A 25,684-nucleotide genomic window follows, 5' to 3' on the forward strand; every position below is an offset into this window, starting at 1 on the left:
GAAAACTGGGATTAGGCACGCTTCTTTCCTCTCATCTATTTAGGCTGTAACCTCTTTGGAGTGCTTAGCGTTTCTTCGTGGAGTGCTCAAGAAGATAGGTCTGCAGTCCCATATGGGACATCTCTTTCAACCAGGCCATTGCAGCAATAAAGACAGTCAGAACTGCCTGCAGTATCTGGATTTTCTTAAACAGTTTTTAGCAAAGTATATCCGATACATACTTTATATGGTCTGAGTTTTGAAGCAGCAGGGAAGGTAATGTCTGGGCTCACTTGAAAGCCATTTAGCATTTTCTTGAGAGCTGCTGCAAGCAAGTTGCACTGTCACTTATGCATGCTTAAAGTCCCTTTTCTTGGAAAAATATTCTGGTGCCAGGCCTTTGGAAGAGAGAAGGGACTTTTATTTCAGCCACTGCATTCAAGTGATGTCTGTGGTGTGATCTGGAGTACCTTCACAGCTCTGTGTGTTTCTGTGTACTGCTCTTTGTTCCCCTCTTTGCTTGCCAGTGTGCAATTTAGCCAGCTCTAATGTTTTCAAAACCTCAGTTCAGTGCAGAGAACTGTGGCACAGCTAGTTCCTTATTTCGAAACCTAAGAAGGTGAGTATTTAACACTAAATTTCATACAGCTTCCACTGTAAATTTTTAACCTAGATTAAATGTTTTTGAATTTGCTCACTACTGCATCTTGGTACTGAAAAGTTTTCTTCTGAATTTTTACTATTTGGAGGAAACCTGTCAGTTGAAGCTCAATGCCTGGGTCATATAGCTGCTTCAAGCTCCTTGCTGTGATTTCAGTCTCAGTAGAAGCAATGCTAGTTATAGTCAGAGACATGGCAGATGATGCCAAGCATTTAAAAAAGAGATGCTTAAAAATGCTAGGCATGGATTTGGGGGTTTTTTGGTTCTGCTTGTAAGCCATATTTTTACACTGCCACAAGAGTGAAACATTATTTTTTTAAACCTCTGAAAGCTTTAGATTTTTATGTCAGAATCTAGTGGGAGGGAGGGCAGGCAGAACTAAACAAGTCTGCTAAATATGGAAGATTTAGTGAAACTAAGTCAGCTGGCAGCATGGAAAACCATTTTCTGTTTTTCTGGATTAGAGATTTGAAACTGCTTAGTCCTTACCCTGATGAAGCATTTCTAGACCTAGGATCTCTTCATCCTAGATCCTTTGCTGCTTTGAAGCAAAGCTCAATCCCCAGAATCAAAGCTGTGAAGGAGTAAAGCCTGAGCCATATACATTAAACTGGGTACATGCTGCAAGATGTGTTTTAATGTGAGTCCTTCATCTGAAGATATCGTTCTTGGGCTATGGTTATAGTAAAAAAGGACAAGGAATATGTTGATAGGGGGACTAAACAATCAGGCTCACTTTAACTTCCTGGTAAAAAGATTGCCAGCTCTAGGTGGACAGTTTGAGCAGGTAAATTGTGATGAATTCACTGGAAATAGAGGGGCTGTTTCATTTGAAATTATGAATAGAGTCTTTTCAGAGGATTATTTTGATTTTTTTTTTTCCTCCCATTCTTGTTATCTCCCCTCAGAAATGAAGAGAGTGAGGTTTCCTGGATTGGGTCTGCCTGTTCTGGTGTTTTCTTTTTTCTTTACTGAAGAGAACCAAAACTACAAACTGCTAGAGAAAGGGATCCTCTTATCCCCTTAATGACTTCAATTTATGTGGCTGTTGAGCAGAGAAGGCTTTGATAGTCATCTCTCAAAGAAAGAATACACAGTAGCTGCTGTTTGTTTCAGTCTTGCTGTGCCAGATTGGGCTCTGTCTCAGTGATGAGTGAAATGGATTTTGGGACTGACACTATGCTCTTCACTCCCATTTTTGTAATTCTTATCAATCATCTATCATAGAATGATTTGGTTTGGAAGGGACCTTAAAGCTCATCTAGTTCCAAACCCCCTGCTATGGGCAGGGGCACATTGCACTAGACCAGGTTGCTCAAAGTCCCATCCAGCCTGGCTTAGGGGCAGGTCTTGGTCTTTTTGTATCTCAGAACTCCTGAGTGTAATAATGATACAAAGTGGTAGATGCAATTTTCAGTTTTCCAGATGGCGTGCTTTATAAAGTGTTGCCACAAGCAAAAGTTACACAAAGTTATCTTTGTCCTGGCAAAGGACTGGAGCTGCAAAGGAACCCCCAGCCTGAAGAGAGCCCACATACAGTATTTATATTTTGTAACTACATTCAGAAAATTGTAAAAAGATAAAATGAGTTTGAGTGGCCATACTTTTTTTTTTTTTGTAAGTTTGTTTTCAGAAAACAATCACAACATGTAAAGCAAGTCGTTGCCCCACAACCTCTTCCTGAATGTGAATCGCAGAGTGATACAACTCAGTTTTTCCTAGCTACTGTTCAGCCAGCTTCTTGAAGAATGGTAAATGAGAAGAAAAAAGAGCTAGAGGAATTAGCACTTCAGGGTCTCCTTTCATTCATCAAAGAAATGTATTTTCAAGCTTAATATAGTTTCACACATGCTGCCATCAGCAAAATCATTACATTAAGAGATTTCCAAAGTTAGTAGGGAATTAAGGGAGGCATGCTCTGCAACTCTAAAGACAATCATAAAGATGTCAAAGATTTCCTTTGATCTTCTGTTTGTTTTCCATAGTTCCTTTAATAAAGGCATAAATCATCAACTATAACCAGAACAAGGCATGGTTTTCTGAAGCAGTGTTCCATGAGTAAGAACACTTGCCAGAATAAACCCTCAGTTTTAGGAGTACAAGAGAAATCTTGTCTGACACCAAAAAATGAAGTAGAGTTATCAGACGGAATTGAGTCGGAGTTATTGTTCCACCTACATGCAATTCTACTTCTTCCTATTCCAGTGTTTCTACCTTTACCTAGAGAGTGTAGATTGTTCTCTTTATTAATCCTTGCATATTTTTCTCTCCTGATTCTACATGAGTTGACGAAGTAGCAATTCTAAGCATCTTATTATTCACAGCAGGCTAACATACTTTTGGGGTGTCTCCTTGATCCAGCCCAAGTTGTGGTGATTTCATGAATTGGTAGGCATGCCTTCCACCAAACTGCTGGGGGCAATTTAGGCTGTTAATATGTGATACCACATTTGTGGATAAAAGATTCCACCCATAAGCAATAATTAGGACCTCTTTCTCAAGCTTCACGCTGGAAGAAGACAGCTTCTGGGTTTGAATATTTCATGCTCGTCACAGGCAGTGTCAAATTCCCTCTTTCTGCTTTGTAACCTGTCTTGCATGTTTTGTGTTAACTATATAGTGTATTAGGGAAAAATAAGTAATCTTGACAAACTGAGTCTTATGTTACATTCCCAACAGGTATCGAGTTTAGGAAAATGTGAAACACACTTTGTCTGAAGAACCACCACAAATCTGGCTAGGACCATCTTTTGGTTAGCTAGCTCAGTCTCATTTTACACTGAGTGCTATGCTAAGAGCGGTCCCAACTGATGACGTTAGATATTTCAAACCTAAGATGAATGATATTTCAGGTTAGATTAGGAAGGAATAGAGTGTGCCATCCAGCTTCACATGCAGCAAAATCTGCTTGGAGAAATGCAGCGCTTCATTTTGTCTGAAATGCGCAGAAGGTCTTTGAGAGAAAGGATGAGATCAGTTGCAGGAGGGAGAGAGAAAGTTACAGTTTGCATCTCGGGGCATCTGTTTATTATCCAAACAGTTAGGTGGACAGCATGCTGTCTGTGAGCCAGCAATTTGCCCTCACTGCACAGAAGGCCAACAGCTTCCTGGGCTGCATGAAAAAGGGTGTTGCCAGGAGGTCAAGGGAGATGATCCTTCTTGTCTGCTCAGCACTGGTGAGACACATCTGGAGGTTTTTGTCCAGTCCTGGGCTTAATAGTACGAGAGAGACGGATGTGCTGGAGTGAGTCCAGTGAAGGGCCACAGAGGTGATTAAGGGCTTGAAGCATTTGTCGTGTTGGGAGAGAATCTTGAGACAATTCTCAGGGGGTTCTTCTCAGTGTATGTAAATATCCATTGGGGAGGAGTAAAGAAAATTGAGCCAGACTATTCTCAGGAGGAGACGCAGTGGATGCAGACTGAAATACAGAAAATTCCACTTAAATATAAGAAAAATCTTTTTTACTGTGAGGGTGGTTGAACACTAAACTAGCTTGCCTGGCGGGTTTGTGAAGTCTCCGTCCTTGGAGGTACTAAAACCCAGCTGTACAACGTGGTCCTGAGTAACCTGCTCTAATTGACCCTGGTCTGACTTGGAAGGGTTGGACTAGACAATCTTCAGAGGTCTCTTCCTACTGCAGCCATTCTGTGAAGGAGACAGTACTGAGGAATAAAGGGTATCTTGTTTAATACTTTTCACTCAGGAATATCTGAAATAGGAAGGGATCCCCAAGTACTACATGTGTGATCTGCTGTGCTCACATTGGTGCTCTTGGTGGCTTATTTGAACTCTCTCTTTTTCAGCATTCCCAGAGTCCTGATTTTAATCAGTCAAATTGCATTCCATCTGAGTTCAGGGCTCAGAAGTTAGGGTTGACTGGAAGATGTTTTACCACCATCCTCAATTTTGCAGGATGTATTTCCAGGCATAAAGGTGGGTGATATTGGCAGGAAAAAAGTTGATAACATCAGGGAGAAAAAGGAAAAGAAAAAGGAAGGGTGAGCCATTTCTCTACCACCCTTGAATGAAGGAGCTAAGTGGAGTGCTGTGGCAATTAACTTATAGAAACAATTAGGGGTTGAGATTTTAGTAGAGGACCAGATAAGATGTTCTTAGTAACCTATCACTTTGGCACAGTTTGATTTCCTTTTATCTGTCTACATAAATTAAAATTACAGTCATAATTTACAGCCAATAAAGTAAATTCTGAGGGCTAGCAGTTCTTTTGCTCCTAAATGATAGTTCCTGACATCAGGAAGATGTTTCTCCATTAAGTACTGAGGAGTACTTAGGCAGACCTGCAGTACTGTACATAGCTGGCAGAGGTAATGCAAGCAGATATGGACCTTCAAATGTGATAGGTCTCACCATTCTTGTCCAGTTGACAAGTAATTTAAACAGCACTTTGTCAGGGCTAGAAGTTAATCATTTAGGCAACATTAATTAAGAAAGCATGAAAAAGCCATGGATGCATTTTTCTCTGCTTTCAGAGAAGGCATATTTGGTGGTGAAGGAAGAAAGACATTTATAGCTTGATGCTAATTGGTAAATTTTGGTTTTTCCCTTATGCTTCTGTTCTGTACCTCTATATTCAGTGCTTATCATTACGCATAATTACAAAAGCAGTTTCTGATTTGATTCTGAAATTGATATTTCTCTTCAGGCACTTTGATTCAGACATCGCTGATGGATCAGTTGTGCTGTTTCTCAGTCAATGCCCAAAATTTACAGAGCTTTTTCTTTTGAATTTTTGATTGGTTTGGTCGTCATCGTCCATCCTCCTCCTTTTGTTATATAATGCTAATTAAGGCTATTTTTAGTAATTATGTTCCAAAAACGGAACAGGCTGCATGAAGTGGGACTAGACTGTCTGGGAATTTAAAACCCTGTTAGAAGTTCAAAAGCAAAATGTTATTGGGAAAGTCAGGCTGTAACAACAAATTATTGGCTGTGCTCTTGGTGCTGAAGGGCAGCTTGGTGGAGTAAGGCCAAGAGGCTAAATGTATATTTAAAGAATGTATGCTTTTGTATTCTTTCCTACTGAAAAAGGGCTTTGAATTCCCAACAAAGGATTTTATTTTGCAGGCTACACTCTTTAACAGTCTCTGTTCTCTGCTGCTTGAAGGTTGAGATTATCTTAGGAGCTGGTCATCTTTGAAATCTGACCTGGCTAACCTTTTTCAGTAAAATGCAGTAGTACTAACCAGTCAGAACAATGAGACGCTCTCAAAATTTGACACTGTTGATTGACAGAATTGGTATTGTATGACAGTTTTATAGGATGCTAGAATAGCAAAATGATTTCTTGAATCCTACCAAGATGGCATTTGTCAGTTTTTCACATAAATATTGGCTGAAATGTGTAGAATAAATCAGCTAAGTTATAGTCTTAGGGGGGGAAAAAAGCCCGGAGGGTTTCAGAAAGATTTCAGTTCTCCTCTGAGCAATTCTTTACATACAAAACTTGATGTGCATGTTCTTACTAAATACGAGTGCACATTCATGTATTCTGCTGAACATGCTCAAATTGTTGGATGACTGAATGTATGAATGATCACTGATTTTGGATACTTTTCAGCTGCTGCATATATTACATGGTAAAAGCTTCAAAACCAGCATAACTGTGAATAACAGGTTAACAAAAAGACCAAAATGTACTGAACTTTATACTTGGCAGGTAGGACACATTAGTTCTAAGCTCTGTATTATGTGCACAGCCACTGCCAAGAAAAAAGCATAGACACATTCTGTTATACTATTAAGAGCATATTTAATTAAGACAAAATGCATAATTATGCTTTTCAGTGTAGTATAGTTCCTTCTCAGATGAATCAGAATTTAATGTGATGGTGTCCTTAGGTGTTTGGTGAATGCTCTATTCTCCTCTTGTGTTACTTATTCATGCTTTTTCAGAAGCATAACTGTGTGCAATGACCCACTCACAGATAATGCAAGAACACTGTACCGTAATCAAAAGTTTTGCTCACAGATATTCCCTATTAAATAAAAGGGCAAACCTGACGATCACTTACCTTAGTTGCTTTTTTTTTCCCACCTCCTTTAAGTGTATTCTTAAGCAGAACAAAACGGTATCTGAAACTTCAATGTGTTTGTTCTAGAGTACTTGGGGAACAGAGACCCTTGAATGTGTGATTTGGGGATCAAAAAAGGCTATTTGAAAGTACAGTACTTCTTTGCCTGATGTCTGCACTCCTCTGTGTAGCCACTGTCTTGAGTGAATCTTGCTGACAACAGAGAGTTTATGTTACAGAAGAAGAGAGTAAGGTGATGTTTATAAGAATGTAGCCCTTTCTTCTCTTTACCCATGGCTTTTGATCCCAAAAGTAAGATCAAGCTAGAATCTGACTGCCTTGCTTTGCCATCTATCTTCACTGATTTTTCTGCCCAATATTATTACTGTTTTCCAGGAGTTTCCCCCACCTCTCTTCTGATCGGGGTTGTTTCATGTCTGACTGTATCAGAAATTTATAGATTTAAGCATGTCATAACATTTTGTAAAAGCTGATTAAATCATGAGGGAATGTTGAGGTAGTCATGTTTTTACAGCTGCTTCCCAAACGTTTAAGAATCACAGAAGGAAAAATGAACAGAACATACATGTATCCTTCATATCCAACAGAAGAAACTCATAGAAGAACTTGCATTTTTTTTTGTTGTGTGGTGGTAATCTTGAGTAGTGAAAATGAGTAATGAATAACTGTCTCAGTGGTAACCATGTTGGACATTATTGGACACCTGTAACTGAAACTCTGTGGTACCATCTCATTTGTACATGTTTGTGATTTCGTAGGTATTGGTACTTAAAAGAGATAGAGATCAGAGTGCCATACTTTTCACTCTTTGATTTCTACTGCTAGTGCCCATAATGAAAGTATTTTTCTTTCCAAGGGGTCAGATACCAAAGCTTCCTTTGAAAACAATGTGGATAAAAGGTAGTTTATCTTTTTTGAAATCCAATCATGTATCTAGGTGTAATACATTTTACAGAGTGTACTGCTAACCTGTATGCATATTTGTGGGGATAATGTATAATGGCGTGGGTGAAGAAAAGTTTGTATATGTTTGAAAATCCTAAAGGTCTCAATAGCTGTCATGTTACATCATCAAAAAGAAGTTAGCTACCCACCCCCAGTTTTATCATTGTAGCTGGTTGCCAAGGACTAGAGGGACCAGGCAAAAAGAGAAATGTTAATGTGTGGCTATCCAACACTCGTGTGTCTGACGAGTGCTGCCACCACCTCTCTCCAGCCAACAGTATGGATTCAGGTGAGGTGGATCCTGAGAGAGAAAGTGAAGAAGTTGGCAGAAGGACAGATGGTGAAATTTCTGGGTGGAAGCATGTTCAGAGCATAGAAATTGTGTAGGAAGATTTTTTCTCTGTGAGAGGGAATTGTAATGGTGAACGAATGAGCTGTGTGTGGCTAAGACAGAAGATTTAATCTTGTTGAGGAGCTACAGGCTGAGAGGAGTTTCTGTGGTATCCACAACCATAGCAGATGTTGGGTGTCTTTGATGTTGGTCCTGTGTGTTGTAGGAGCATATGCCCCTGCAGCACTGAGGGAGAAATGCTGGCACTACCTTCTTGCTTTGTAGCGGCTGCAGTTTGTACCTCGAAGGTCTATGGCATGGTTTGGTTTAGTATTCTTTTAGGCCACCAGGAGATGCATGTTGCCTCTGCTTTCTTGACATTATACTTTAGGCTGCTCATTTTGGCTATTGCACTGTACTGTTATTTTGTAGGGTATCTCTACTAAACCTTGCCCAGAAGTGGAAGCTGCACACTTACTTTTTATTAGCTGTTTGGGCTGAAAAAGCTGCTGCTTTAACTCTGAAAATACGAGTTCAGAAAGATGATGTGTCTTTGTGTGGTGTATACATAGCTATCTATCTCTACAAAAATGTATAAATGTGCATTGTTATGTGTATGTGATCACACAGTCAACTCCACTAAGCATAGCAGAGTTTTTTGGTGACTTTTTCTTGTTTCTTGGTTTGTTGTTTTGGGGTGGGGGGGGGGGGGCTGGGGGGGGCAGGGAGGATATCGTTTTGTTTGGGTGGGTTTCGTGGGGGTTTTTGTTTGTTTGTTTGTGTTTGGAGTTTTTTTAATGGTAAAAGGTGCCAAATTTTGGGAAAACTGTGTTTGCGTGGAGGGGTTTGTTCAGTCCTTGTTATTCTCATCATCTGCCCTTAAATTTGCCATACTGATTCCAGATTCAGTATTGTAATATTGATAATAAAGTGCCCCTACCTGTAAACATGCACTTGTTCATATGCCATGAATTGACAGTAGCACTTCATTAACTGTCCTAAGATGTGGCAGAAAGCAACTTGGCTTTCTTGCAGGTACCCTGAGGAATGCAAGTGGCAATCACTAAGACCTATCTACTTAACTATGACTGTTTACACTATAAAAAGAAATTCACTCTTATAATTATATACAGAATTATAGAAAGCTGTTGCTGCTTTAAATTATTTGGTCTCTCTGGGGAAACTTCCATCAAGCATAACAGCCTACATTTTTACTTTGTTAATTATAAAGCTGTGAACAAGAAAATGCAAGACCATCTCTTCTGCTATTCTTAGTGTAATAGTAACTTCCTAAAATATTACTGCCTTTATGAGTCCCAGTGGAGGATCTTTCTTTGTGGGGAAAAAAATCCACCGTCCATAAATGAGGAAATACATTCCAGATGTATTAAGCAAATAATCAACACATATTTACGAATCTCTTATAAATGCATGCACTTAGGTTATCTGCAGGTTGGTTCATGATTTTTTTTCTCCATCTACACCATCCAAAACAGATGTTGTTTATTCTTTTGAAACATTAGCTTGTGCATTTTCTGGCAGGAAGGATAGATTAAAAATATTCTCTTCTCTTCTATTGTGCTGATATGGAAGAGCAGCTGGGAGTCATGTAGAGTAATACTTTGCTTTTGGCTGCTATTGAGGTCTTTCATAAAGATGAAAATTTTTGTATTGGCCTCCTATTGGAATGTTTTTCAGAGTTGCTAAATAATCATAGAATCATAGAATAGTGAAAGTGTTACAAGTTTCTTTTTATGGCTTAAGGATCTTTTCTTAGAGATTACAATTGGAAGATGTCAGATAGGATCCATGGAGAGGACCAATCATTTTGTCTTGTCTATCTGGAATCCCAAACAGCTGAAGATCCTTGGAAGAGATTTGAGGCTTTCTCCAACTGTGTTTGTGCCTTACTCATGGAAGTCAACTTCCTTGCATTTCACATTGCCGTTCATTATTTTCAAATTGCTCGTCCCTCATGCTTACTACAATCCAGAGTAGTGGCTTCTGTGGATATGTTTTCCAAGTTCATTTGCAGAAGGCAGGAGTTGCTCTGTGCAGCTTATGATTTTCAGCAAGCATATAAAATACAGTCTTTTCCAAGATTTTGACTTTTTTAAGCTTATTCAGTGTTACTGGGATGGGGGGGGAGGGGAAGAAAATTGAAGAAAAAGGGAGGAAAAAAAAAAAAAGAAGACCAAGTGTTCTAGTCAGTTCAGCTGGAGATTATTGACCTGTGTAACTCCATCTGTGGAGATACTCAAAATCCAGTTGGGCACAGTTTTGGGCAGTCAGCTGTAGCTGGCCCTGCTTCAGCCCGGGGGATTAGACTAGATGACCTCAAGAAATCTCTTCCCACCTCAACCATTCTCTGATTTTGTGTGTTGCAGAAAGGTTCTTCTCTGAGGTTCTTCAGAGAATTCTTTCTTTTGGTGCTTTGATATTTGTATGTTCCACTGTGTTCAGTTCTGCTATTCTGCGAGATAATTAAATCATTATGGTCTTACTCTTACAAGGTCTCTGCAGTTATACTTCTGAGAGCATCATGAGTTCCAGTGATGCCCAGTTGCTGGGCACTTCTAATTGCGGGACGGTAGCTGAACTGATGCCAAAAAGTAAACACTTGCTGATTTTTTTAAACCATCAGGCATATGAAACCAGAGCTGCTGTGATGTGCAGCTGCTTTTTGTTGTGTCTGTGCTCCCCCAAAGCACAGCTGTTGGATGACACTTTATTGAACAGTAAAATCATATCTCACAAAATTAGAACCAGGATGGCTCTGGGTACAGAGCATTTAGCGTTGACTTCAGAAGTACCCCCCTAGCACGATTTTGCTCTGAATTCATCAACAAACCATTGTTGTTAATCAGTTGAGCTTTAAGGTAGAAGGCCAAAGAAAACTTCCTATGAAATAAAAATTGATTAGTAATGATTTTGTGGATATATCTTGAGGATATGCCATAGTAACTCAGTCCTTTGAAGCTTGTAAGTGTTTTCTGGATGGCCACTGAGCACCAGATGGATTTAGCTGCTATTGTTGGAATAATTGGACCTGGCTTTTTTTTGACAGGCACCATTTAACAACCTGAGTGATAGCCTTGTGCCTTTATTTCACCAGTGAAATCTATGCTTATGCTACCTTAAGAGACCACTGTAAGCTTTTGGGATACTTTTAAATCTTTATTGATTTTCACTTGTCTTACTTTTTATTAATCTTTTAGATCAGATTTGTAGAAGTGTTAAAGCAAATGTACCAACCATGGCAAATACATGGAAGAAGAGCTCCCTGGTGATATTGAGGACTCCAGTGTATGCTTCTTGGCTCAATCAAACAGTATCAAACTTGATATCATCATTGCTCTTCCTGCAACATAATATTCTTTTTTCTCTAATCATCTCCTAGTATTCTGTTCGGTTTTGGTATGGGCAAGAAGAGTAACTTTGCAATGCATGTAAAACATAGAATTTGTATCTTCTCTTTTCAATGGTAGCTGGGAGCAGTGGGAGATGTTTGCATGTAGTCTCTTGGAAGATTTTTGTCCTGATTTTACTCTGGTAGTCTTTGGGTTTTTCTGGCACTCCTCATGGTCATAGAATACAGAGCAGTTTAAGAGCAGAGAGCAGTATGTCTTCATAATTATTTGTGTGCATTGCTTGAAGTGCAGTTGTGCAAATTCACCTTCCTTTCTTACTTGAATGATGTGGCTTCAAAGAGAGGAAGGATTGATGAAGGCAGATGCAGTTTTCCTGTTGTAGATTGTCTCTGTGACTATGTGAATTTTGAGGTCAAAAATATGCAAGTATCAGCACACAATTGTGATTCTGTGATAGTAGCAGGCAGATTTGGCAATTTAAGCTGGTCTGCTAAAGCTGACGTAGTGATGGGTTTATCTTGAGTTTAGTGGTAGGAGCAGAAGCTCAGGGAATAGCACACCAAGTTTTGGGTCACTGTAAGAGGCAGGCGCATTCTGCAGGCTTGGCAGATGAGTAAATCTTCAAAATATGTTCGCCACAAACAGGCTAGCTGTAGCAGAGCTGGCTGGTTTACCTTGGCAAGAGTGAAGTGAGATAAATTATTCTTCCTGGAGCTTCCTATTGACCTGACTAGACCAGAATTGGCAGCTGAATTAACTTGTTCAAGAAGTGTCCTTTGTACCTTTAGCCTTTGTGCGCCATGTAGACATACTTGCAGTTTCTCTGGCAGCAAAACAAGGAGGGGAAAGGACTATTTTGTTGAGCTGAAAAGATCATCTAAATCTAAATTGTGAATATTGACTAATGCTAAAGCAAGGAATGAACAGTGTGAATAGCAATTTTACTGAATGCAGCTTTCTCTCTGTGCTGTGATTGTGCTGTATCAACTGTACAGAACTGCGTAACAGCTGGACCCTCTGTCTGCTGAGAAGTTGGAGAGTGACAAAGCGCAGATGCTGGTCAAAGCTTTCTTCCGTCTCCCTGTTTTGGGGAAGGGGTTGGCATTGGCCTGTTTCTGCTTTTCTTGATTTGTTCTATGTGCTTACAACCCTTGAATTATTTTTTTTTTTTTTTTACTTCTTTAAGGGTGAAGTTTTCCAAAGCCAGTCACATAGCTTCTAATAAAAACTACAGCTTGGCAGGCCTGCTTTGTCTGGCCTGACTTTCTGAGGGTTTGTATGAAATCTGAAAAAGGTGAATTTAATCTGATCTGAAATGTTGTTACAGGATGGGTTTGGATAACTCAAGCGGTTGTGCAGTCAATAGATGTTTATGAGCAAACCTGTGGGAACACAATACTTCTGATTCTTCTACTTACACTGCAGGAAACTAGGAATAACAGTGGTGAAGCCAATTTTCTGTGTGTGCACATGCATGGAAATAGAAATAAATAAGAACTGGGCAGATTTTTTTTCCCTTTTTTTTTTTTTTTTGACATTTGGCTGATGACAGCTTAGATCTCATCTGGTCTAAATTGGCAGAGCTTCATTGATGTTGGAGGAGCTTTTATACTAATTCACACCAGCTGAGCTTGTTATGCTGTCCAGTCTGTGCAAGTGTGGAGTAGGGTTTTGTTTTGGGTTTTTTTTTTCCTTTTCACTTTTCAGTCTGCTTTTCATCTTGGCTCATGTGCTTGGCGATCTTTTGTTCTGCCTCTCATGCAAGTTCCAGCTCTGGCCAATCGACTCCACATAAACTACAAGCCCGTTTCAGGGTAGAGCTTCTGTACGTGAATCTAGAAGCATATTTATTTTGATTCTCTGTTGCATAGATATGCAGAGGATTTATTTTAAATCCAAAATGAGGATTTGTTCTTTCCTATAGCTTTTTTCTTTCCAGTGGAAAGCATATTAATTTTAATAGCTGAATATATTTCTGGGTAGGCAAGCCCTATTTATTTCAGTTGATTTTTGAGAACTTAAAATGAATTCGTGCTGAAATATGCTGCTGGTGGTGATTCTTTCTTAGAGATTGGCAGAAGAGCTTCTGTTTCTGTTATGACAACAAAAAATAGGGAGGATTTACATTCATTCAAGCATCGCTATGCCGTAGAGCATATCCTATCTTATCTGACTTGGGGATTACATGCATTTTGTAGAAAGAAGGCTTATGCTAACATGTGCAAACTTCACATGATAATTATCCAAGTACACCTTTATTAATCTGGTTATATTTTAATGGCTGATAACGTTTTCAGTTGTTCAGGAAAGCAGGCAACCATGATGAAAACAGTGCTCAGAAGCTAAAAACCTCTTCTAATTATGTGCAACTGGTGCACAATACATCCTAGAAACTGACAAGGAAAAATAAATTGTGATGATTCTGTTGAGTTTATAATACTTTAATACCAAGTCATGCCTGTGCAACTGTAATATTTATAGTATTTTGTGGTTTTCATTCTTAGAGGTATGCAGATTCTAAACATATGTTAACAAAAATGAGATGATAAAAGGATAGTTAGCAAGTTCTATGCTGCAGCTGAGCAGTGGTCCGTCTTGCTGTTCTGTCTCATGATCAGTAATATTTGTATCAGAGAAACATGTTGGAAAAACCTACAGTAGACAAGTGTGATAACCAAATATTGCATATATTTCTTTCTAGCCAGGAATGCTGAGTAGTTAGGTGATGAGGCAAGATTTGATGATGCTTATTTTCCCGTATATACAGTATGCAGCACACTTGCGATCATACATTCTGTTAAGGGTAGCTTTTTCATATATGGCTAATTCTTGAGGTATAGAGTAAAGAAGTGTTATAGTCTCAGTGTCTTCTGATAAAATGGACTATTTAATTTTAAATGCCTGTCCTTGATTCTTGTTTTCGCTTTGTCAGGACAAATTCCTCACAAACAGTATGAGTAGGCAATTGGTTAGATGAAGTAATTTAAAACCGTGTAATTAAGATTCTGTTAACAGAGCATCGTCATGAGAATTTAATACATTTGGAAGTTCAAAAGCTTCATGAAGTTGGAGCAGAGTACAGAAACTTCTGTTTAAGTGTATTTTCATGATTCAGACATCAGTTCTAGAAATTCTGATCTGTGTCATTCACTTAGTTAATGTTTTGGTTTCTTTGAGAAAATGACTAGTATGCTTCAAATTTCATAATTTCTAAGGCAAGGTTAATTGTAGTACTTCCCTAAGGCTTGATTTTTGCAAGAACTGTGCTATAAAAATGCTTCATAAGCATTAGTCTCTAGGCTGTGGCTGGTTCTTGTCCTTCACTCTGCACTGCTGCATCACTGTTGGAAAATTATTATCTTTTATTGTTTAATTCCCTTTAGGTTCGAAATAAGCCAGATGGTGAGGTCGCCTTGTAGGGGAGTTTTCTGCTTGGCGTTGTCAATTTTCCAATCCCTTATTAGTAATGGAGGCGTTGTAGCATCTAATCCCCTTTGGTTTAGTTTTACGTACCTGTGAGTTGATTTGACAATTCTTACTATTTCTTATATTTAATTTCAGTCCAAACTCACTGCATGGTACAGAAATAGTCAGCTTCCAAATGACAAATAGATACTTAAACATGGCATTGCTAATTAGTATTTGGGTACCTTTACAAGCTTATATTCTTTTTTCTTATGGACTGTAATAACAAGAATATAGAAATGTGAAGGGAATTTAACCACAAAAGCAGGCATTGCTTTGTCTTTTTTTAGTAAGGCATCTTCCAAAGATCTCTAATTTGCTTTTTTAGTATATGTTAGGACATATCTTTTTATGCTTATTTTTTGGTAACACAAATCTACTCCTGTCAGTGATGTGAGCGTTTCAGAACTAGAACATTAATGAAATTGTAGCATCAAAGTCAAAGCAGCTGAACAACTGAGAGGACCTTGAGGTTTTGTTTATTTTCATCAGGATCTATCTGATTTTATTGAATGATGATTTATATCAGAATTACGATATGAAGTATTGTTGCTGCTTTCCAAAACATTAAAGTAAAATCCAAATGATTATTTGTAAAGGTCTAAGGAAAGAAAGTAAAAAATACTATTTAGTATTATTTGCAAGGATTGCATAGATTCTGTAGAATGTGAAGCTCAGCAGTTCACCATATTAACTAATGCTATGCAAAATTTAGCATCTTGTGTAATTGGACATCTCGTATCTTTTGTAACTTGCAGGAAACCCTAAAACATAACAGTTTTATTTCATTGACTGTAAGGATCCCACTGCAGTATTCTTCAAGGGGTGTGTGAGTGCATGTGTGGAGTTTTGTTTTCTTTTATACATATATAAAAAAAAGACCCTATGGAGTGATGGCTTGCAAGACTAAGAGTTCTTTGAATGTACTGTAAATTAATAGCCAGTTTCCATAACCTGTATGGCAGGAACTTGTTAGGTCTCACAATCCCCTGAAGCCCAGGGATGCGCATCCAGAAATAAGGCAGTTCTTGAAGGAGATGTTGGAGCCGCTGTCTTTCTCATCTATGTGAAATGGTGCCGTAATCCTAACAGCAGTGTTAAATATGGACTAGTTTGTCCACTATGCCTTCAAATGAAGAAGTGCTCCATAAACGGCAAGTGACATTTATAGACATTCTTCTGATTGTGGTTTCATGAGGAAGGTAGGCCAAAGATGCTACTTAAAATGTTGCCCTGTGAAAATCATGCAGTTTATCTACCCAAAATTACACACTTAAACATTCACAGCAGCAGGAATTGACAGGGAGTTTGCATGTAAATGACCTCAGAGTGTGTTAGTTTAAAATGTAACCTATTGAGAAAGAATATCACAAGAATATGTCATGTTTTACCTCCATCTTTTTTTGGCAATGTTATGATACAATCTTCCGAGCTCTAAGCCCACTGAAATCCTGTGTAATAGCTATACATGAGGTTCTCTGTTGAGATTAGTATTTTGGTCTTTTTCCTAGCTGAAAATTTCTCCTTAGCAAAGATGGAACATCATTTTCCTACAAAGAATTACATGCGTGTGCACACGCACACACATAGGTCAGAGAGGTCTGTGGTCCAGCCCCTGATCAAAGCAAGTACAGGTAAAACAGGTTGCTCAGGGCTTTGTTTAATCAAGTTTTTAATTTCTCCCAAAAAAGCCCGTATCCATCTATCACTCCAGTAAAGCGAGCTGTCCCACCATGTCTGTAATCCCAGCGAGGTCATGGCTTTGCAACTGCACTTAGACTTCTAATTTCTCCTGTTTGTTTCCCATGCTGCACGCATTTTGTATTCAATTTTCTTTTGCTTTCAGGAGAGAGGCAGAGTATTGCTAGAGCTATCTGTGCCACCTTTTAAAATGGCTGTGGGTTTTCGTTGTCTTTAGTATAAGCAAGACCTCTTGCCCACCAGAGGGAAGGGTGTCAAGCATATGGTGGTAGAGTGCAGAGCAAGTAATAGGATTTAAGCTGATTCAATCTTTATCCACAGCTATGCTAATATAACTCATATATACAAATACTGTTATTCAGTAAGTTCAGTAGGTGTATGTAAATAAACTGATGTGTGTTCAGATGTTTCTTTACGAAGTGCACAAATGTGCATCAACTGCTGAGAGCTGTTGTTGAAAGAATGACTTAGAAAACCCCCATTAAAGTAAAATGCAAAGTAAAAAAAGAAGAAAACCACCTTATCCTTTCTACCTTAAAAAAAAATATGTGTATGTATAATAAAATGAAACTGTGTGTAGCTGGAAAGAGATTAAGAAACTTCAGATGTCTGTTAAAAAAAATAAGATTATAAGGGTAGAGAAAATCAAGAAGAAACAATTTCTATTGACTTGTTATTTCTTTTTTGGAAAGGTCACTGAAAATTTACACAGTGACAAAATAACAACCCAATTAGTATCTGTCCTGTAAAAGTAAATGTTAATATATTTCAGATTCTCTATTGACAGTGGGACTGATGTTCAAGACGGACTTCTTTAAATGAGTGCAGGGCAAAAATTGCAAGACACAGTTATGAGTTTCTATAGCAATTGCTGTCAATTTTCAGACTGTAAAGGAAACAAGATGTGATTAAAAATTATCTGTAGATTTTTTTTCTAGGAAGACTCTTTTAATTATATTTCTGATAGCTATAAGAGACACAATTTACATCAGAGTAAATCTTAAAAGCACAGTAGCCCCTTTATCTAGTGCTTAAAAAAATTCCCAGTGGAAAATAGTATTTCATTAATTGTCATTACATAGGAATTTAGGAGGTCTATTAGGAGGTCTAACATTTCTTTTATCATTCTTTAGGTGTCAGTGGCATTACCTTTCCAAAATAAAGTTCAATGCATAAAACCAGATTAATTGCCAGCTGTGAAAAAGGAACATTAGAGAATCAGTGACTTTTTTGGGGAAAGGAATCTATTTAATAAGGGGGGTTAAATTGCAGTTCTTCAGCTGAGCAAGAGAAATTATTTTTCTTAATGTATTCATTCCTCCAGAAAGAAAAGCTTTATTTATTTAAATATTGATTAATTTAAATATTTTAGCAGCAAATTAAAATACCATGTAATCAAAGCAGTAACCTTTCATTTATGTTGTATGTGTATCAGAGTATTTCCATTCATATAGTCAATGAGGAAGATAAGATACAAAACTCACCAAGTGAAGCTTGGACCTTTCCCACTGAGGTGCTGTGATATGCAACACGTCTCCCGATTATACACTTGAGGAAGTCTCTTTTTCCCCGCCAAGACAGAGGTCTGTTTTCCGTGCCCTTGCCCTGTGCATGGAACAAGGTGGTATTTACTGAGGAACTTTCCCTACCTGGCTGAAGTCTGTCTGTTTTGGTTTTTTTCTTTCCTGTTATCTTCAGTGGGCTTCAGATTATATACTCCTGTACTTTTGACTCAACTTCTAGTCAAGTTGAATTACGTCTTTAGCCCATCTTATTTGCAGTTTTGACTTCTTATTGAAGGAGGCCATTTCTGGGAGGGGGAAGAAAAAAAGCATACAAGAGGTGCAGAGCACTGAATGCTTGGGTGAAGGATTCAAACACATTTATTCACAAGAGTTTGTTTAGCTCTGGCTTCCTCTGGAAACTTTCAGTTAATGTGGGCTGAATGACTTAGAGTGGTACCATGACTTGCTGTCAGCTAAACTCATTCGGTGTTCACCCTGAGGTGGGCACGGCCTGAGTCAGGCGTTCTGCAGTTCAGTCAAGGGCTGTAGGCATCCATCAGCACCTTCCCAGGGTGCGGGAGGCTTGCTCCCTTGAAACCTGTGTGCTGTTTCCCAGTGAGAGAGAGAGGAACCTTCTTGATTGGAAAGTTGAAGTCCTGGAGGGAGCACGGTGAAGGGTGGGGGCAGTTTAGGAGGCCAAGGGCATTGCTAAGTTTACTACTTGTCCTGTGAAGGACTGCTGTCTGATTAAGTTTCCAGAATCATCATTCCTCTGTGAATGAATTGGGACTGCCAGGTGGAGGATTCTGTTCTTGGAAGCATCTGCCTCCCTAAGACAGTAGTTGGGAAACACAAAATGTGTGCCTTTAATGACAGCAGGAAAGGACAGTCTGTGCACTTGAATGCCGCTCTGCTTTTTCTTCCTTCCTGAGCGCAAAAGTTCCTAGTTGAATGTAGGAACATCTCCTAACATAAACTTTCTGCATGCGGCCACTAACTGTGTGCTTTTTGTTCTGTCATTGCCTGACTTGAGACAGTAGGGTCTGATTTGCAGAAGTATCGAGTGCTCACAGCTGCAGCTGTAGTAATAGGGAGCTGTACTTTGAACATATTAAACACTGTATAATGCTTGGTGCTCAAAAACAACAGGTCCCAGGTATCTCAGATGCGGATCAAAATTAATAGATGCTTTTTATCTTGAAGTCTCTGTGCCCAAGTTCCCAGTCTGCAATATAGGAGACAGCAATCTTCCTCAACTCACCGAGACATATGGAAGAAGTAAAAAGTCCTTAATATTTTTTAAGCATTTAAATACTGTGAAACTGAATGCTTCATTGGGAAGCTCATAAAAGAAATAATGTGTCTTCAAAGCTCTGCTTGAATACTGCTCAGTGTGTGAGGTGCCTGGGGTACACGTTCAGCAATGCAAGGAACACGAGCAGTGATCATTAACCATTGCCTCTTCTCTGAGCTGAACAGGGCAAAGTCTCGTGGAAAGATTAATACTTGTTTGTCTCATTGAAGATAGCATTGTAATATATTTCTAAGAGGAGAGCATCTTAGTGTTCCTCAGGCAACCTTAATTCTAGTGTTTCAGAATATCTGAATGTTTCATTGAAACACCAAGCGATGTATAAAGGCTTGCTTTTGTGGGCCATTTCCTTGTTGTTTTAAATTGAAAACTGAAAAATTGAGACATTCTGTTGTATATCATCACATTCTTATAAGTCATCGGTGTAATATAATTACAAGCTTTGTAGAGTAATTCTGTGTGTATATACCTTTATAATTATTACACATACAAAATATTATATATAATTGAGACTTTTTATGAACACAGTGGGAGAAACATGATTTTTTTCAAGCCACTGTGGAAGTTGGAAGTGGCAGTCTTTACCTTCTTTGGATATCTTTTCTGAGGAAAATCCCCTCCTTCAAGGCTAAATAAAGCTGTGTTTTATGCTGTTGGTCCATGTGTAAGGAAGTAAACTCTTCTATAGAATACATATACCTAAGAAGAGGGTAGTTACAGGGTTACCCTGCAGCCTACCCTTTTGCAGTGAGCATTTCCTTCATTTCTGCCTGTTAGTGGTATAGCTCTACTCACCAGCTGTAACTCCAGTAATAAACACATTGAGAGGTTGTCTGTGGGATGCTAACATGTTTACGTAAGCACATGTGTGCGGCACCAGCTGACAAGCATCAGTGTATCACTGACTTAGTGTAACATATAATGTGGTGTAACACATACCCTGTGTGTGAGTGTCATGCCCCAGCCCAGTGTAGGAAAGGTTGCCCATTGTAGGTGTGCTGTAGATGTACTTCATACCAGCAGAACCAACTTCTAGCTGCTGAAATTGTGCTGACACAGACCTTTTGCTGGTGAAAGGTATATTGTTAAGAAGAACCTATTCAAGTTTCCAAAGTAAAACAAGTTTTGCCAGTTCACTCTGTTGGGGGCACATTGGTTTTGTCTAATAAGGTAATATTTTGGTTTTCATTTTAGCAAAGCATATATTTCCCTGGATGCTTATAATATCAAGGAAGACAGCCTTGCATGGGAAGTGGGACATTTAGCTACTGATACACTTTGCTAGGAAATGTCATTAGAGATAAATAGCATAAAAGCGAGATTTAAAAGTGTACATTGAAAGACTACATATAAACTTAATTTTGGATGTATAAAGTAGCAGTGACATCTTGCCAAGATATTAGTCCCTGAGGGAAAAGCAAGTTCTTGTAGGATTCTTCTCCTTTTCTGTTGATTTTATTTACTGTAGGGTTGTTGTAGTCATGCTATTTTGCTAGAAAGAATTGCAGAGCATAATCTGCTTCACTTGTATATTTTATTGCTTGTGCATCTGCTTCCATCATCTTTTATGTGCCTTGTCAGCCGCATGGCAAGAGTGGGCAAGAAGACTCTGCAAAATGTACAGCTAAGGTGCTTCTGTAAATTATTTCAAGGACTTAAAGCAAAACCTCTCTTTGTGGTTTTTTTCCTAAGCTTTTCTTGTATAGTTTATGTGGGACTTCACAGTGTTACATTTCTTTGAACTGCAATACTGTAGAAGCTGGTAATACTGTATTGCGTGAAACTCTGTCAACAAGTAATTGTAATATAATTTATGTCACTTTTTAAGAAATCATTATTTTTCAAAAGTAAGTGTGCTGCTGCCAGAACTCGTGAATTTCATACAAATTAGAAAGTAGAGGAAAAAAGATTTAATTTTAACTTTAAGGAACAATTACTTCCTCTTTAGTATTTTTGCCACCTGCTTCATATAGAAATAGTGGGTTAATTTTAAAAATAGTCACTAACTTACATATTCTACTTGTAGGCAAGAAGAGCATGGAGGTCTGGCTGTGATCCTGTTGTATTACTGATGAATAAGATGATTTGAAATAAATTATAAATTAAACAAAAGTGGCTATAGGCAGTTTGTGCAGTGCAGTAAGAGGCAGGTAAGGACAGGAGAGTACTCAAAACGTAATTTCCATTGTATTTGTGTCATATAAGTTCCTAAAACATGAAAGAGGTTACTAGAAATTATGAGACTAATTAAAAGAAGTCTGAAAAAGAAATCCAAAAGAGAAATTAATGTGAGGTGATTATTCCAAGATGAAAGATTTTTGTTCACTTCCTTGTAATTATACAGGAATGCTTATTTCATGATAAAAATTGAAGCTGAAATGGGCACATAGGATCATATTAATCTAATCCAATTTCCCTGTCCAAAAGTTAAGTGTTTTGTCTGTACATGTCTTATGATAGAGTGAATAATTATTTGTCATTCTTTCTCCCCATTTACAGTAGAGCTGAAGGGACTGGCTTAGACCAGATACCTAGCATTGAGTAATGGTGAAGTAGCTAATGGCATCTCCCAGAATTATGCTTATACTGAGCATCTCCTTGCAGATATCTCTGCTTCTGCTGGAAGCCTCCTCAAATCCAAAGAGAATACATTAATAGACATCAGGTTGTTACTGACCAGGTATGATTTCAGAATGTGAACTGAATAGGAGGGAGAACTCTTGCCTAGAGTGAAACCCTTCAGCTCCTGCCCTAGAAAAGCGCTGGGCACAGCAATGCTGTTCCACAGTGTCACTGAGCAGATGCAGGGTTAAGCACAGCTGAAGTCCTTTCCCAGGTGATGCAGCTCAAAGGGTTGTGGCTGCACGAGAGAGGAAATGGAAGAGATTTTAGGCCCAGGCAGAAGAGCAGGTTGTGGCTCACTGTGCCTTTTCCTGAGGCACTGAATCGAGTTTCCTGAGGTGTCCATTAGTGCTACAGCTGTATACTTTTTATTTTATGCATGCCTTGCATACAAAATGTACCAGGAGACCAGTTGATCATCCATAGTTATATTATAGGTGCAAATAAAGATATTTGCAGGTGGCCAGGTTGTCAAATGCCAGCTGGAAACACTATACTCAGGAACAATGTAGAGAGAAAGGCTAAACTGTCCTTTTGTGATACTGTCTGCAAGCCCTGCTTCGTAGTGTCTGACCTCATATAAAGTACGTAGTTTCTGTAATATATTTTAAACATATCCATGACTTTGAATAGCGTGAGACCTATTGACAGAAATGATTTTGTCCAGGATCATGTAATGGTTGATTTTTTTTTGGATGGGAGATCAATAAGCAGGCATGGCTTGGGAAGCCAGTCACACTTTGAAGAGCCTTCTGTGAGCAAAAGTGAGAAATGCCCTTCAAACTGTTGTAGCACAGGACTGGTGGAGTAGTTCTCTAGTAAGAAAGGAAAACAGGGGCTAGTGCTTCTGAACAAAGACTTTTTCCAGCCTGTGCTGTATAACAATACATTTAGGTACACCTGGACCTTTCATGTTGTGATTTTTGAAATAAATTATCTGTACCTGAAACCTTGTCAAAACTCCTGTGAAACACTATAGTGGGATTATAGTGTATTATAGTGGCGTTCATTTTGCTGGAGTATACATGCTGCACTACAGTATGAAATCTTTTTATAGCTTTACCATCGGAACTACTATTGACAGGAAGATTTTGAAATTCACTGTTTTACATTTATTATGTCTCCTACCTAATTCATTCTAGGAAAGGAAGGACTATTATTCCAACCCCAGTAATAAGGCAAGTGTTGCCTGTGATCATGAGGTTTTTCATTAACTTCTTCCAAAGAATGAGCTTGTGGCAGAAGAGTATAGTTGTTAAATTGTAAACCTTATCTGTCTATTAATTTTATATATTATAGAGCCAAGCCCCAGTCATGAGCCCAAGGCTGCTTTATGGTAGGTAGGTGCTGTAGAAACACGAAATGTAGTGTCATTTCCTACCCGTAGAAGCTGAATTTACTGTGCACTGTCAGGCTTTCAGAGTAACCATGAGATTGTGCTGCAATCAACTGAACACAGTTTTTAACCTTTTATTATATACAAGTGTTCTGACTGTTCTGATTTCTGAATAGGATATCAAACAAATGCTAACAGCATCCTGTGCTATGATACATAAACTGCTGCTTCTGTATCTTTTGAGGATATCTTCGTCTCTTGGAGATTGTATCACACTGCGATGGTTTTTTTGTACTTGTTCTTTGCTCTGCCTGTTCTTGAAGAAAAGACGATTTCGTAAGACACTAAACAGTCAACTTGGTGATAGTGCAATTTTCCCAAGAAAGTTGCATCTAGGGGCAATGAATATATATGGAGTGAATTTGTCCAGCTGTCCTTATACGCCTGAAAAAAATGTGATTCATAATTGAATTTTTGAACTGTACTGTAGACTTGGTCTTTCTGCCAAGTGGCAGCCCCTCATGTATTTTTTATAGCTTTTATTTTTTTCAAATCTACATGGCCCCATTGTCTAGGGAGGTTTAATAGTATTAAAAGATATTAAAAGATCCAAAACCTCAAAATCCAACTTGTCTAAATTAACAAAACATGAAAAAAACCCCGAGAAATTGCTTTTATGTACACAGAACAAAAAAAGCACTACTGGAGCCCGCAGGCAGAGCCATGGGAAATAGACTCAAGGTGTCCATGCATTTTTTGCTCTGTGTTGTAAATTAGGACTGAAGCAAATTGCACTGTCCTCCATGGAGAATGTCCAATTTTGGGCTATGCAGAGGAAAAGGAAAAAAGCCTGAAAAACTAAGCAAGCCATTTGTTCAGATATGTGTGCTGAAGTACAGAGAAAAAGGAAGACCCTATACCATAAAAGTGTAGTTAATGACTAATATCTGTATTGTTCTTGGGAGTTAAGTAGATACCTTATCTTATATAATTTGAAAGGTTGAATGTTATTGCAGCATATGGTTATGAAATTTGAAAAAGTATCTGAAGTTTTAAGTAAGATTCTGTTTAATAGTAATTTTGTCATTGATTTTGTGAATGCTTAGGAGGGCTTGTGGGAATGGGAGATGTCGACTCGGCTAAAGATAGCAAGATGGAAAGGAGTAGGTGAGGAGGACTGAGGGATTTTGTAATGTCAAAAGCAGAAAGATAAAAGAATTGGAAACCAAAAGTATCAGTCCCAGGTGGGAAAAAATAGGGAAACTTCCTCCTTGTTGTTGCTTTTTTTTCACTCTTTCCCCTGCTTGCTAATTTAGTTTTCCTGTCCTCTCCTGCTCTAGTCACGCCCATTTCTCCCTATCAGAAATGTTTTCCTCCCAGCTATTTGGCCTGGTGAAATACTGGTAAAATGGTAGAATTTGCTACTTAGATATTAAAAGAAAGTTGAATCTGGTGATGGCTTCCCTGGACGGAAATTTTTTTAATAGGCTGTTCTGTCAGTGTGTATCCAGCTATTTTGATTATGGAACAAAACCAAACATACATATTAAAACCTTAATCAAGGCCTTTAAAGTTCTTTTGCTTAGTTTTCAAGTGGAGCAAACAGAACAGATCATTCTGACCCAGGAGACAAAGCTGTGGTCTCAAAGTGACTATTATTGTTAGAAAATTATTCCACATGCGAGATTTAGAAAGATAAGTTCTATTTCCACAGAATAGGCATAATTGAATGTTTACTTCTTTTCTTGAGTTCTTGAGGAGTGGCTTACTTAGCATGCATAGTCTGAAAGCCAAGTCCTTATTTTAGGAGGTAATTTAAACTGAATTGCACACGGGAGCCTGGATACCTCAGTTTAACAGAGTTAGAGAATAATATGACAATCTTGATTTTTGCTTCTGCTGAAGAGAGCAATTCAGAAGGAAACTTCAGTATGCTTTTTGGCCTCAGTTGCTTAGAATCCCAGCCACCTGACCTTGCACTTTCAGAAGCTCTTCTGTATTAGACTGACACCTTAGTTTGGTGTTTGTTAGTTTGTTGGTTGGTTTGTTTGTTTTCCATGTAAACCCTTTAACTCCTAACATACAGGAGCTTTAACTGAAGCAGGAAGTAATTTTAAATGGCTTATTTTTAATACAGGTAAACATGGTTTACCTCATTGCTGTGGCCCTCATGTAGAATGTGTATTCCCGGTCTCTTAACGACAAGTAAATACTTATTTTGCAGAATCTGTTTTTAAAGCCTTGTTCATAGCTGTCCATTAATCACACAGAGCTCAAATGTGGGCATAGGTCTGTTTCAGGAATTTCTGATGTTTTGTGTCAGGTCAAATGTTCAATATGTCTGTAACTTATATTCTACACATTTTAAAACACTGGTTCATTTTATAAAACGTGATGTGTAG

The 25,684-nt window shown here is 38.4% G+C and overlaps 1 protein-coding gene and 1 long non-coding RNA gene across 10 annotated transcripts in view; both read left to right on the top strand.

Moving 5' to 3' along the window:
• Positions 1-25,684, top strand: part of FARS2 (phenylalanyl-tRNA synthetase 2, mitochondrial) — a 242,457-nt gene that overhangs the window by 113,191 nt on the left and 103,582 nt on the right. The gene's annotated exons all lie outside the window — the stretch shown is intronic.
• On the top strand, positions 10,204-22,780 carry LOC115610495. Its single transcript, XR_003992257.1, has 3 exons — positions 10,204-11,454; positions 13,894-13,897; positions 22,770-22,780. It is a non-coding gene; the product is annotated as an uncharacterized LOC115610495 (long non-coding RNA).

The sequence above is a fragment of the Strigops habroptila genome, chromosome 1 (genome assembly GCF_004027225.2).
Source record: "Strigops habroptila isolate Jane chromosome 1, bStrHab1.2.pri, whole genome shotgun sequence".
NCBI classification, from domain to species: Eukaryota; Metazoa; Chordata; class Aves; order Psittaciformes; family Psittacidae; genus Strigops; species Strigops habroptila.